Genomic DNA, 14077 nt, shown 5'->3' on the forward strand with positions numbered 1-14077 from the left:
TAAAGGACAGACTTTAGTGAGGACTTAATGGGATGTTACTGGGGGAATTGTGATGAATTTGGCACTTTTCTCAAAATAAATGAACAAGTGTCCCAGATCTGCTGGTGGTGGCAGAGATCAGAAGCACAAGTCAAGAATTGCACAGGTGACAACAGCATTTGGCTGGTTTGTCCTGTGGAGTTGAGGGTTATGTTCCAAACTGTGACACAGGAAAGTTCATTGCTTTAGAGTTTAAAATTTAAAAGCATTTTTTCTTGTGACAGGCAGAAAAAAAGAATTGATACGATTGTTTTCATTAGTGGAGAACTTACAAAAGCCTCCATGGTGCTTTGGATAGTTGAAAGAGGTAATTTTGAGGCGTTCCCATCTTCAGCTGACCCATACACATCAAATATCCCAAATCATCCCTTCTGAGCAGGGTTCTGTTGTTGTTGCTCTTTGGACACGTGCTTTATAAATTAGCTTTGGAGACGCTGCTAAGAAGCCTCCTCTTTTTCCCTCCTTTTCCAGAGAGAAGGGGATTTCCAGAGCAGATCATGAGAGAAACATCCCTTCCCTGATGGGCATCTCTGCTTTTATCTGTCTGCAGCTCGGTTGCTTTGATACTTGTTCCAAAACACCTGCAATGGAATGGTTGCAACTATTTTAGTGGGGCTGTGCTGGCAGCTTGCCAGTGGAGATACTTTGGAAAGCATTTGTAGGGAAATGTGTTCTTCCCAAATCGGCCTGATAACGTGCAGAATTTTATGTTGATTTTTAAGTGACATTAATCAAAAGCAGTTTAAATCCACATCTGTGTGATAGGCTGACCTTGGTGGAGCCATGACACTCAGTTGTGCTGCTCTGATTTGAATAATAGTGGCATATAAAAATATAAAAACTGTGTTTCCACAGTACCAGCTCTACTCACCAAGGACACCTTTGGTTTGGAGCTGATGAATTAGGTTGCTTAGATGCATATTTAACTTGAGAGTGTTGGGTTGCAGAAGATGCACAGCCTCAGTAAGCAGGGAATTCAGATGAATGGGGGAAAAAAAAGTAGTTTCTGCTGTTGCTTGTGGCAAAGAATTCCCAGATCCTTGTGCCCTGAGTAGGTCACGGCTGATGGAGCTGTGGGGGCATTCTGACTTGCAGAAAGAATTTTTGGTGACACAAAGCTTTAACTTTGCTGATAAACTGTTGATTTGAGAGATGTAGATGGATTTCAGGGCTATGAGAAGTCACTTGGTTATGTCACAGAATGGTTTGGGTTGGAAGGGACCTTAAAAATGATCCAGTTCCACTCCTGCCATGGGCAGGGACACCTTCCACTATCCCAGGGTGCTCCAAGCCTCATCCAACGTGGTCTGGAATAATCTCCTCAATAGTTAGAGGATGCAGTGTGCTCTGGTGAGTTTTGAATCTCAGGCTCTGCTGCATTCACAGTTCTTCAGCTCATCCTCTTCTATAAATCCATAGCTTCCTACCTCCCAGGAGCCATTCCTGATTTCCCATCTTGCTGTGCCACAGAACCTGTTGAATGATGAAGTTCCTTTTGTTCTTCATGGTTTTGAGGGTGGCTTGTCAGTTCTTGAAGCAAATAAGGAAGAACTGTGCTTGAGTTTAATCAATGGAATTTTCCCAGCGCGACCCTGGGAGCTCCCAACAGAACAGGAGGGACTGTAATCCCTTAGATTTGAAAAATAAGATGGGTGAAGGTGTATCAGAAGTTTAAACAAAAATGAGTGGGTTTAGAGGATTGGCTGAATTGGTGGGGCACTGCTTGCTTAATTCTGGAATCCATAAATCCATTTTCAACAAGCATCTGACCTGTTGGCATAGAGATTTTACTGGAAAAGATGGGTTTGTGTTATCCTGGTAGCTCCCTGGCACAGCAAAGCCTACAGGCAATTCCATTAAAACTCAGTGTCCAGAAGAACAAACAGCTCTTGGAGGGGTTAAACAGAGGAAGTCACAGCTGTTAATGGGGGAAATGAAATCTGTCTGGCTCGTGTCAGGGTTTTTTATCAGGGTACCCAAATGAACAGTGTCACCAGGAAGAATCAGGGATGGAAGCGTGTCTGGACTTCACTCTGGGTGTTCCCTCAGCCTTCACAAACCCTTGACAGGGTAAGTTACTCCACTCTTGCGGATCATGGAATCCCAGAATGGTTTGAGTTGGAAGGTGCCTTAAAGATCATCTACTTCCCACCCCCTGCCATGGGCAGGGACACTTTCCACTGTCCCAGGGTGATCCAAGCCCCAGTGTCCAACCTGGCCTTGGCCACTTCCAGGGATCCAGGAGCAGCCACAGCTTCTCTGGGCACCCTGTGCCAGGGCCTCCCTCGCAGGGAAGGATTCCTTCCCGTTATCCCATCTGAACCTGCTCCCTTTCAGTCTGAAGCCATTCCCCCTTGTCCTACCAGAACAAGTCCTTGTCCCAAGTTCCTCTCTCAGACCTGGCACATGTGTTTATCCAGTGTGGGGCATGAGCAGCCCGTGACAGTGATGTTCATGATGTTCCTGTCCTGTTTGTGCAGCTGTTTCTGTCCCAACACTTCAGGGTTGGTGCAGCTCAGCTGAGACCACTGCGAAGCTGAGAGAACTTTTTTCCCTCTGTTCAGCAGAAGCATCACTTATCATAAGCAAAGTTACATTTTGTTTTAATCAGAATCACTTCAAAATCCAGGCCAAGTATCCAGGTTGGATTCTAAAGACCATTTCTGGCGGCAATTGTGAAGCAAAGCTGTTCTGGGATTTAAAGGTGTGTGAGTGAAAGCTCTCCTGGGTGCTTAATCAGCTTGTAAATGCTTGATTTGTGTTCCAGCTGGGGAACATTTAAGGACTGAATTCTGTTGTGATGTGGAAAGAAATTGCCTTTCTAGGACTATAAATCCGTTGTGCAGACACTTTTTATTTTTCAAGTGTGGGTGTGCATCCTCTTGGGTCATAATCACATTAAATATCTGACTACAGCCAATAGTTGTATAAATAATGATATAAAACATCCATCATTAGATGAGCGGGACCCTTTGAGGAGAGCACACTTGAATAAAAACTTGGTCCTCTTCCTGAGGGATCTTTGTCTGCCTTCCAGAGGGTAACGAGAAAAAACCCAACAACAAAGTATTTATATACGTTCAAATAATGCAAAAAATAATTTAAGGTCATTTTCATACAAATAAAATATTTAAGGTAGCTTTATTAATAAAAATAATCCGATTTTCACCCTTTTATCCAAATTTTCCTTTATGTATCAAGTCTTTATAGCCACTTCAGTTAATCCAGAGCTGAGACTGTCACACCTCTGACAGATCCAGCTTTTGACAGAGGAGCTGATGGTGATTGGATTGTACAGGGATTGATCCCTCCTAGGGGTGCTGGAAGAATTTAGAGGTTCAACTTCATTGTTGGCTTCTCCAGCATGTCCAAAGTGAGTCACAAACAGCATGGGCACTCAGTTTGGGATTCCCTGGAAAGCAGAACTCACCTCACCCAATAATAATGTGGCCAGGAAAGCTTTATTTGTGAGTAAAACACTCACTGCCACCTGTCATGGGGACTGATGTTGGCAAAAAGGGCAATGGTGTCTCTGCTGGTGGTAAGGGATGAGTTGGGTGAGCTGGAGAGCCACAAAAAGTGGGATGAGCTGAGTCACTGGGCAAGGTCTGGGGAATGCTTGGCATGAGGGAGTGAGACCATTTTATCAATGCTGACACATTTTCCTAAATTGAAACCAGGGAAGAGATCGATGTGTGTGAGCATGGAGCGTCTGCCTCATCCCAGTGGCATCCCTGGTGCTGTTTAAACACTAAAACCAGACATTGTGTGTAGGTAACTTCCTGGAATGGATAAAGCTTCTTGAGTAAAAGACATTTCAAAAGGCAAATTGGCTTCAGATTTTTTCTGCTGTCCTGCTGTTGGCTCAGTGTTTACATATGGGGCAAGCTGGATGGGGATGAAGCAGCCTGGGATAGTGGAAGGTGGAAAGAGGGGGTGGAAAAAGATTTTTAAGGTCCTTTAGTTTTAAGGTCCTTTCCAACCCAAACCATTCTGGGATTCTCTGGGTTGTTTTTTTGTTGTTGTTCGCTTGGTTTGGTTTTTTTGGGGTTGTTTTGGTTTCATTTTTTTTGTTTGGTTTGGGGTGGTTTTTTTGTGGGGTTTTTGTGTTTGTTTTTTGTTTGCTTTTTTGGGGATTTTTTTTTTTTTTGCTTGTTTGTGGGGTTTTTTAATTTGTTTTGTTTTGTGCTGGGGTTTTTTGGTTGATTTTGGGTTTGTTTATTTTTTTTTTTAGTGGAACTCTCTCTAGGGTTGCTCAGAGCCCAATCGAACTTCACCTTGAACACTGCTAGAGATGGGGAGTCCACATCCTCTGTGGGCAAAAAGCCTTTTTTATACAGAGTGGGGTGTTACGGAAACAGCTGGAGTTCTCCAGCTGGGAGAGATGGGAATGGTCAGTGGGTCAGGAAAAATCTGAGGGCATTTGGGACAGAAATAAGGAGACAAGTGGAGAACTCTCTCCACTCTTCAAATATCTCCAGGCATCCTGACAAAATGTTTGGGATAGGAAGGGTTAAATCACAGTGGGGGGGATTTTAAAATTTAGGTATTTTATTAGCTACATAGAGAAAGGTTAAATGTTAAGAGCAGAGAAGTGCAGAAAAGCATAAAATAAAAGGCAACATTTGTAAGGTTTTATTGGGAGCCTTGGCAAGATGTGTCACTTCAGCCTTGCTGTTGTTTGTTCACAAATTGGTTTTTTTCCTGAAATTCTAAAAAAAAGCTGCCTTTTAAGAAAAATTAATTCAGTTAGGAATTGAAGAAAAATTAACCCAGTGCCTCTGTTTTTTTTTAAATCAGTGTAATACTTAATTTGCCTCTATATATTAATTTTCTGGGTCCTCCATGACTTTCTCAATTAACATTGCCACATATATGAAACCTTTTTTGGGGGAATGTGCTCCCTTGTGTTAGAAGTGCCTTAGGGAACTGCTTGTGAGGTTTCACTCAGAATTAGGTGCTCTTCCCCATCAGAATTAGATGTGGTAGGAAAAAAATACCTCATTTCCTGTGGCTTGTGTGTGAAATTTTTATTAGCATTGATTTTTATTGAATTTTATTTTTCTGACTTGATGTTAGGTTGGGAGACAAAACATCAGGCTTTTTTTAGTTGTAAAAACTGAGTAAACATACTGAGGAGAAATAAATGGTGTCAGCTCTTAAATTCCTGTTCAGTATCACGTGGGGAAAAAATCAAATCAAATTCTCCCACAGAGAGAAGCAGGAGTAACTTTTTTTTTACAAAAATCTGCCTTTTTATGCAAAAAATCTCTTACTTCAGAGGATCATTGAAATAAGATGTAATGCCTCAGGCCTTGCTAGTTATTATAATGCAAATAATTTAAATTGATTTCTTGGCAAAAACCCAAACACAGCTTGTTTTGGTGCCTGTAAACTCTGGTTAATTCCTTTTGGCATCCTTTTATTTCCAACTGAAGTGTTCAGATGAGCAGGTTTGGAGCTCAAAGATACGGTTTTCAAGTGCAAGGAAAGATTTTTCTATGTTTTAAAACTGCACAGGTCTGTTTAAAGCACATTCTTCTGATGTTTGTTGTGGGGAGAAAACACACGTGTGGAAAAGCTCCCCGTTTTTATTTCAAAGAGGAAGGGATTAGTGTTGTGCCTGGTGGCGTTTTATTTGTCTTCACCCAAATTCTGGGTTTATTCTGGGTTTTTTCAAGCCTTTCACCATTCTCTCTATAAACTGGAACTTTTGTTAGCTCATCATTTATAGATTCTCCCTCATTTTAAACCCGTGACAAGCTGTAGTTCCTGAGTAAGTTAATAACTCCGTGGTACTGGAGGTATTTCTCTTTTTAATTTTTAGTGACCTTTAGGGGTATCTCAGACAATCCAACTCATGTCAGGGGAAGTAGGGCAAAAAAAAGGAGAGAAAAGGAGGTGCAGGTGGGATCTTCTGTCTCTCCACAACTCCTTGCAAGGAGGGGACAGCCAGTGGGGGTCGGGCTCTGCTCCCAGGGAACAGGGACAGGATGAGAGGAAATGATCTCAAGTTGCGCCACGAGAGGTTTAGATTGGATATTAAGGAAAAGCTCTTCTCTGAAAGTGTTGCCAAGCCCTGCACAGGCTGCCCAGGGCAGTGGTGGAGTCACTTTGCAATTCTGGTACGTACAGGTGGTCCTTTCCCAAAAAAAAGAAAGCCAAGGTGGAGATCATGAAGTCTCTGAGATCTTCCTGAAAGCCACCAACATGCTAAAGGAAAGACACTGCTCTTTTAATCCCATAAAAACACACCTCGTGCCTCTGGCAGTTGCACAGTGCAGGGAAACGCAGCCAAGGTGGTGTCATGGGAAGCTGGAGAAGTTAATTTGCTTTGGTTTGCTTCAAATGGACACTGGTTTATCCCAAGTTACAGGTTGGGGATAGACCTTGAAGTCTGCTGATGTCCAGTTTGTGGAACAGTACAAACGATCCCGTTCAGAAACCAAATCCCGCTGACTCAAAGATGTGCTGAGAGCTGTGACTAACACACCCTGGGCACATTCCAGTGGCTTGGGAAGTCTCTCTGAAGTCCTGCAGCTAAAGCTTTAAACCACCTTCAGAAGAGATGGAAAAACAAGCACAATGGGCAGCGTCCCTAAAAGAGGGCACGAGCTTTTCACAGAGCTAAACATTGGCTAAAGTCCCTCAGCCAGGGCACAGGCAGGTCAGGTAACACCTTAAAACCTCTTCCTCCTCAATCCTATAATTCTACTATTAATTTTGATCCACCCTGGGTGATAGAATCACAGAATGGTTTGGGCTGGGAGGGACCTTCAACCTCATCTCGTCCCACCCCCTGCCATGGGCAGGGACACCTCCAACTATCCCAGGTTGTTCCAAGCCCCATCCAACCTGGCCTTGGACACTTCCTGGGGGCTGGAACAAGATGGTCTTTAAGGTCCCTTTCAACCCAAACCATTCTGGAATTCTATGGCTCTGTTCAAGCCCTACTTTCAAATTCTCAGCTAAACCTCCCTTCTGCTTCCTTGGTGGCGGTTTTGTGCCTTGAAAAGTGATTTAGCTCAGCACCTCACCGTGTCTTCGGAGCCTTGGACTATGCAGCACCTTATCTGCTTTGTTAATGCCAAAAATAAGTGTATCTTGTCATTCACTCCTGATATTTGCACAGAGCTGAAGTGGTTGTGGGGGGAACCTGCTGGGCTCTGTTGCAGCTCTTCGACCATTAGCAGAAATTAGTTTTAAATTTAAAATCTCCTGATTGCTGATAGGACTTGGTGTGGACTCCATTTTTCAGGCAATCATTTAAAAACTAGAAATTTTACTTGTAAATATAGAAATTTTGGTCTCGAGCCTCTGAGATGTGATGGATTTACAGCTCAGGTGATTTTTGCACACACTTTGTATTCACGAGGCAAAAAGGTGGGGAAATACATAATCTATATAAAGAATAGATAATCTATATAAGGAATATATAATCTATATAAGGTTAAGGGGCAGACACACACTTGGGATTATTAACTTGCCATTTATTTGCCATTGTAACAGCTCATGCCTGGGAGGTTATAAATAAACCTACTATTGATCTGATGCCTTTGGGAAAGAATTCCCGTGCAGTGTGCGACGCTGATAAGCCGGCAGCTGCCCGAGTCCTCACGTCACGTTTAGCACTTGGCTTTGGGATGGACCCTTGAGGGGACGGTTCTGACCCACCTTGTCCCCGCAGCCTGTCCCCCACACCACCCAAACACACACTTCTGATGGGGTTTTTGCCCCCTCCTGTTGCTGGGCTGTCCCAGTGAGTCCCTAAAACGCTGCCCTTTTGCCTCTGTCCTGCAGGAAATTTAATCTCCCCAGTAAATGACACCCAGAGCTATTTTGGAGCTGGGCTGCAGAGGGAAAGCGGAGCACGTCAGCGATTTGACTGGAGGAGGACAACCCAGAGGAGGGTGGGGAGGGGAGGTGGCACAGCCTAACCCTGGGCAGCAGAGCCACTGCTGGGGGACTTGGGGGGACCTTCTGCCGCACGTCCCTGCCATCGCTGGGGTTTCTGTTTTATTTTCCTGGAGGGGAAAGGGGGGGGGAAAACCCAAGCCAACATGGTCTCCCCATGTCCTCTGTTCCCCTCTTCCCTCTTCCCCCTCCTTTCATCTCAGTAGGAATCGGCTTTTTCTTCCCCTGCCCAGAGCTTTGTCCTCCTCAGACTCAGACAAGACTCCAGGTAAGACCAAAACCTTCAGCTAAGGAGAGGTGGATTTTTGGGGACGCTGATGTCCAGCAGGAAGTGGAGAAGGTTGGTAGCTGAGGGAGGGGTGAGGTTGTTCTGTGTCGCGCTGGAGGATGTTTTGCTTTATGAAACATATTTTGGGATGGAGCTGACGGTGCAGGTATTAAATCCATCCTTCCTTTTCTCTGAGCCAAATGTGGATTGTTCTGATTAATTACTTTTGAGCAAAGATCAGCCTGCAGAGGAAAGGAGAAAAGTGAAGAAAATCAGATTTAGAGCCATTGACTCAACTTGATACACTTTGTCCCCAAGTTTGAGACAGCACCGGGCATGGAGAGTGTGGAAAACATATGGAGAGGTGGCAGAAAGGAACATTTTGAAAAGTTTTATTGCCAGGGCATAATCTCAGTGCAGCTTTTCTCTTTGGCCAGGACTTTTTTTCCCTCTGAGCTCCTCTCTGGTGTCAATACAGATTCACTCTGCAACCCCCCACCCTCCTCCCACTTCTCCAAATGGCTCTGAGGGGAGATGGGGAGAGATGGAGCTCGACAGCTGAGGCTATTTTGGGCCCTACAGCTCAATGGCGTGGAGTGACTGTAATGACAATGACGTCCACTTGTTAAAATACAAGGGCTTAGGTCGGAGCTGCGGCTGATTGTCACCAAAGGAATTCTTTGTCCATATGAGAGCCGTGATCCTGCAACTTCCTCGTGTAGGAAATCACATGTGCTAGAACAGGAGCATTTCTAGCTTTGCAAGACTGTTTTTTCTGGGATTCTGCCACAGATGCTTCTCTCCAGAGCTGTGTGTAAAGCAAAATCCAGCTGGGTGAAATTTGTGATGAAATTTCTGGATTTACACTGCTCCTTTTCTGTCCCCTGGGTGGAAACCCCAGAATGTATGTCTTTTCTCTCCATTTGTCTCCTTTTTTCTCATCCCCACAGAACAGGAGTGAGCACCACAGTGTGCCCCAGACCTCCCTGGTGCTTTGGCCTTCTGCTATTGCCAGAGCAGCCTTGGGAGGCTCAGAAAAATACAAGGAAAAGTGACTGCCATGGAGTCTTGAGGGGCGGCTCTGTGGCTGCCATGGAGTCTTGAGGGGCTACTCTGTGCAGTTCTAGCCCTCTGGAAGTTTCAGGGATGGTTTTGTAGCTCCATCAAGGGCAGAATGTGAAGTGAAGCCCCTTGGTGCAGTAAAACCCAAGGAGGATGAAATCCCTTCCCTGCACGGAGTTTCTTGGAGCTCTTGATGTGTTGATGGAAAATGGTTTCTGGCCCGGTAATTGAAATTGGGATGAGTTTTAAAAGATAGGTCTGTCTCTGCAGAGAGGAAAGAGAAGTGTTTTAACTACATAAATCATCTAAGTGGCTTGAATCTCTCGTGGTTTTTATGAAGTGTGTGCTGCTAACGTGGCTGGAAGGTGATCTGACCTTCCTGCCCATTGCACAAACCATGTGATTTGTTCTTGTTCCTTGTTGGAATTTTCTAAACAGTTGAACCCTTGTTTGCTACCAGTCATTGGAAACATCCAGGTTATTGATAAGGGATTAATAGTGGGAGCATGAGGGGATGCAGGTCCCTCCCGAGGCACTTGGTGCATATTCAGCCCCACCCTGAAGGTCAGAATTGTCTTGAGCTTCTCCTTTTCCTTGAGGGCTGCTCACCATGTTTAACACCGTGCCAGCCTCTGACCTGCCATGAACTTTCCCTCAACATCTCCTGTGGATTTTGGCTGAGGATGGAGGCCATGGATGGGAGGGAATGCAGACAAGCCTTACTCTGAGATGAGTTAGAAGCCCCTTGCAAAAGGCTTTGTGTGCTGCAGGTTCTCTGTGTCCGACGTCTCCAGTGACTGATCCACAGCAGAAACCTCTCCCATCTGCTCATCCAGTGACCTTTGGACATGCCAAAATCGCTTCTCCCTCAGTGAAGTGGAATTCAGAGTAGCCCAAGCTAAGCCCTGAGCCCAGCTCCTCAGCCACAGACACCGTTCCTGCTCTGGTGGAACGGGATAAATCCTGCCTCCCTGGATTAGAGCGCTGGCGCAAACCCGCGCAGAGCCCCGATTTAGGGATGTAATGGGCAGGGAGCACTGGGTGTGCTGGTGTGCATTTCACCCTCAGAGCTCCCTGTCTGGTGTGACGGCTCTCAGGCACCCACCAGAGCCCGGCTGATGTCACCCAGCCCACAGCTGACACCGAACACTTGTGCTATCCCAAAGTTGTCCGTTCCCCGGGAGGCTGCTGGAAGCGAGAGGGCAGCTGGGTTACTGCTGTTTTCCCTCGGCAGGATTTTAAACATCAAAGGAAACCCCAACTTCCCATTTGACAACTCATCGACTTCCCTTCCCACCCACAGATTCCATTTCCTGATGTTTTTAGATGGAACAATACAAGCAGATAAATCATGTAAACTATGGTAATACCAGTGCTGCCTTGATTTTTATCTGAAGCTTCTGTTCCAGGGATGTTCTTTGAAAGCTCAGGATTCAGAGACAGGAGGTTCCCTGTAAATCCTGCCTTTCCTGTCAGGAAAAGGAGTGAAAGGATTAGAATTTAGCATTGCAGGGGAAGTTCAGGAAGCATAAACTCCAAAGGAAAGAAAAATACCTCAAATCAATATATTTTTGACTTGGGCAAAGAAAGGGTAAAAGAGGATTGAGGAAATGAGCAAACAGGGACATGGTGGACCTAAATGTGGTGTTGAGAGAACCTCTTTGCTTCTAACCTGTGTTTGGATCTTGGTGATCCCAGGTTTAATTATGTCCCCAAAGTCTCCAATTTTGCAATTGTGCTACTCATGGCCGCCTTTATCTTGGGAATATTTTATGAGATGTATTTTATGAGTGCTTTTTCTCTTTGCCCTGAGTCCTGGTGGACAGGATTCTCTTTCTAGTCCTTGGATGCAAAGGCTTGGACAGAGAATAATCTGTTCCCCCTGTCCTCTCTCACACAAAGAGCTTCATCACAGGCTGCTGACAGCTTGGGTGACAATTTGCCATGGGGAGGACCTCTGACTTCTCAGAGGTTGTTGAAGCCTTTCCAGGTGCAGATCAGCATTGATGAAGCAGTGTGAAACCAACCCATCAGCCACCACAGCGCAGTGAATCCCAGGAGGTTGGGATGGAACATCTGGGAAAGTAGGGGGTGTCCAGTCAAGAGAAGAAAAGGCTCTGGTGAGACCTGAGAAGCTCCTTCCAGGGCCTAAAGGGACTCCAGGAGAGCTGGAGAGGGCCTTGGGATAAGGGATGAAGTGACAGAACACAGGGAATGGGTTCCCGCTGGCAGAGGGATATTGGGAAGAAATTCTTCCCTGTGAGGGTGGGGAGGCCCTGGCACAGGGTGCCCAGAGAAGCTGTGGCTGCCCCTGGATCCCTGGAAGTGTCCAAGGCCAGGCTGGATGGGGCTTGGAGCAGCCTGGGATAGTGGGAGGATGTCCCTGTCCACGGCAGGGGATGAAACTGGATGTCCTTTAAGATCCCTTCTGACCCAAACCATTCTGGGATTCTGTGGCACCTCCATCAGGGTTCTCCACCTGCTGATGAGTTCCACATCTGAGTACTCCAGCAGGAACTGGACAAGTCTGTGGTTGTTCCCACTGCAAGGGACTCGTTCCCTTCTCCATGGGAAGCAGGTGCTGGGCACACACAGGCAGTGGTGGGACAGGAGTGGGCAGGAGGCCTGGACCAGCTGCATGGCCCAGTGTTGGCTCCAGGACAGTGATTTATTTGCCTTATCTGATAGCTCTGTGCAGTTCTGCCTCTTTCCCCAAACACAAACCAGGGAAAATCCGAATGAATAAAGACATAAGCAGAATCACAAGTGCTGCCAGCTTGCCTTCGGCGTGCTCAGAAATACCGCAGATGGGAATGTGATCTCTGCTGCAAATGATTAATCACAGAGGGGTTACATGGGGAAATATGACACTGGCAAATGTCTGAGATTTATTGGGAAGGGCATTTGCATTGACTAGGTTTATTCATGCTTTGTTGCTGGTGCTGTCACTTCCAAGGGAGCTGCTCTGGCATTTGCAGAGAGTTGCTTTTTTTTTTTTTTAAAGTTTCAGAGTTACTGTTGTTTTTTTTTTTTCCTAAAGTTTGGATGAACATGTAGATAATCTAAATCAGAGTAATTATTGAATAAGTTGATTGACAAGTTACACAGTAGAAATATTAAATCTTGCCCTTTCAGTATGTTCACTGTCCTCTCCTTGCTCCTAAATCTATTTATCATCATAATCCAGTGTGATGCATTTTATCCCATTTGAAATTCTGAAATGTAATTTATCTCGTGCAGCCTGTCTAACCTGTTAGATGTATTAGATACTTACACAGCCTCATCCTTGCTGCAGGTTGGGATTTCGTGCTCTCTACACCCATAAAACAAGTTTCTCCCCCTTTTTCAGATGGGGAATAAAGATACAAGAACTGGAGTGTCTTTCTTGTAATTGTGAAAGTAAGCCAGTGGCAGAGCAAGGAATAAACCCTGTTTTTCTTTCCATGTTTGAAAAAGATCTAAACTAATGATGAGCATGGGCTCGTCTCACTGATCCCTGGATTTTCTTCTGGCATCCTGGCTGTTCATAATGGTGTAAAAACCTTAGAGCGTGAGGGCACATGGAGAAAGCTGGGTGAGGTGCAGGGGATGTGGGGTTTTCACCCTGCTCTAGGAGGTCTGTGGGCACAGGATCATGTACTAGATGATGGAGAGAAATGAGTTGCAAACACCAGATGAGTGTTTGGGAGCCGTGGAAGAGGGAGGCTGGACCTTGAGGTCACTGGGAAAGAGCATCTTGGGTGGATTTGCTGCACCCAGTTGGTTCAGGAGCAAAATCAACAGGCATCTGGTGCAGGATCTTCCCTGGTTTTTGACTGTTCCTGACTGTCAGAGGTACCAGGGAGCAGCTGGGGTGTGCTTGTTTGGGCACAGCTTAGCATGGAAGGACAGGGAGAGAAGGATGCACTTTAGGAAGTGAGCAGCATTCCTGCTCCTGTAAGAGCCAGGCTTTGAGAGCCCTCACCGTGCTCCAACAGAGCAGAGCTCTCCTCCAGGCATGGAAAGGTGTCCTGGGGCCCAGGTGGTGGAAACAGCTCACAGGTGGGTTGAGGGAAGCCACTGGTTGCTGGGAGGTCCCTGGCTGGTTCCCAACAGCTCCTCTCATGTCTCTGTAGCCACCTCAGTGCTCCGGGCACTTCTCCATGTTATGCAGACCCCAGTTTGATGGAGAATTGAAGCAACTCTATTTTTCTGCTGGTTTTGACACTATGAAGCTGGAAATGAGTGAGTGGTGCATCAGTCAGAGACAACAGGAACCCAGGAAGGGTGAGGAGTGGCAGTGTCCTCTGAAGGTGAATCCAAGTGCTTTGATGGCATGGTGGAGCCTGAAATTCAAGCTAATGGCTGGGAAATATTAGGACTTGAGCTCTGAGTCTGTGTTCTGATTGTTAACTTGTTGTTAATGCAGTGAATGGTTCTGCTGGGCTCTCCAGAGTGGAGCTGAACCTCAGCATCTCCTTCTGAACGTTGAAATGGTCCTTCCCCAAATGAGCAGAAGACTCTGATTCTCAACCAGTTGACTTCAGTGGAAATTTCCACTGACTTCAGTGTACTTTGGCTCAAGCCCCAGGCTCGTATCTGCCCCTTCTAACCATTCGTGCAGCTTCTCTGCTTGCAGCTGCACAAGCGTTTATGGAAAATGCATTTTAAAGCTCGGCTGAGGGCAGAGGTTGAAGGTAATAAGAGGAACCAAAGAAGTTCAAACTAATTCACAGATTTCTAGACCAGTTTGAGATGAAGAGAAAAAGAGATCTGTACTGAAGGTGGCCACTTAACAGAAAGTGAGTTGGTCTT

General features: G+C 45.7%; 1 protein-coding gene across 3 annotated transcripts in view; it reads left to right on the forward strand.

The window, feature by feature from the left end:
* Positions 1–8050: 8050 nt before the first annotated feature.
* The window catches only part of OBSCN (obscurin, cytoskeletal calmodulin and titin-interacting RhoGEF), a 171279-nt gene continuing 165252 nt past the window's right edge, over positions 8051–14077 (forward strand). For 2 of the 3 annotated variants that reach the window (XM_048310008.1, XM_048310079.1), the window contains exon 1: positions 8052–8221. The gene's annotated coding sequence lies outside the window, so the exon portion shown is untranslated. Of the gene's footprint in view, positions 8222–14077 lie in introns of all 3 variants that reach the window. The other variant, XM_048309941.1, reaches the window with a different exon arrangement.

This window comes from Corvus hawaiiensis, chromosome 1, assembly GCF_020740725.1.
Source record: "Corvus hawaiiensis isolate bCorHaw1 chromosome 1, bCorHaw1.pri.cur, whole genome shotgun sequence".
Classification (NCBI taxonomy): Eukaryota; Metazoa; Chordata; class Aves; order Passeriformes; family Corvidae; genus Corvus; species Corvus hawaiiensis.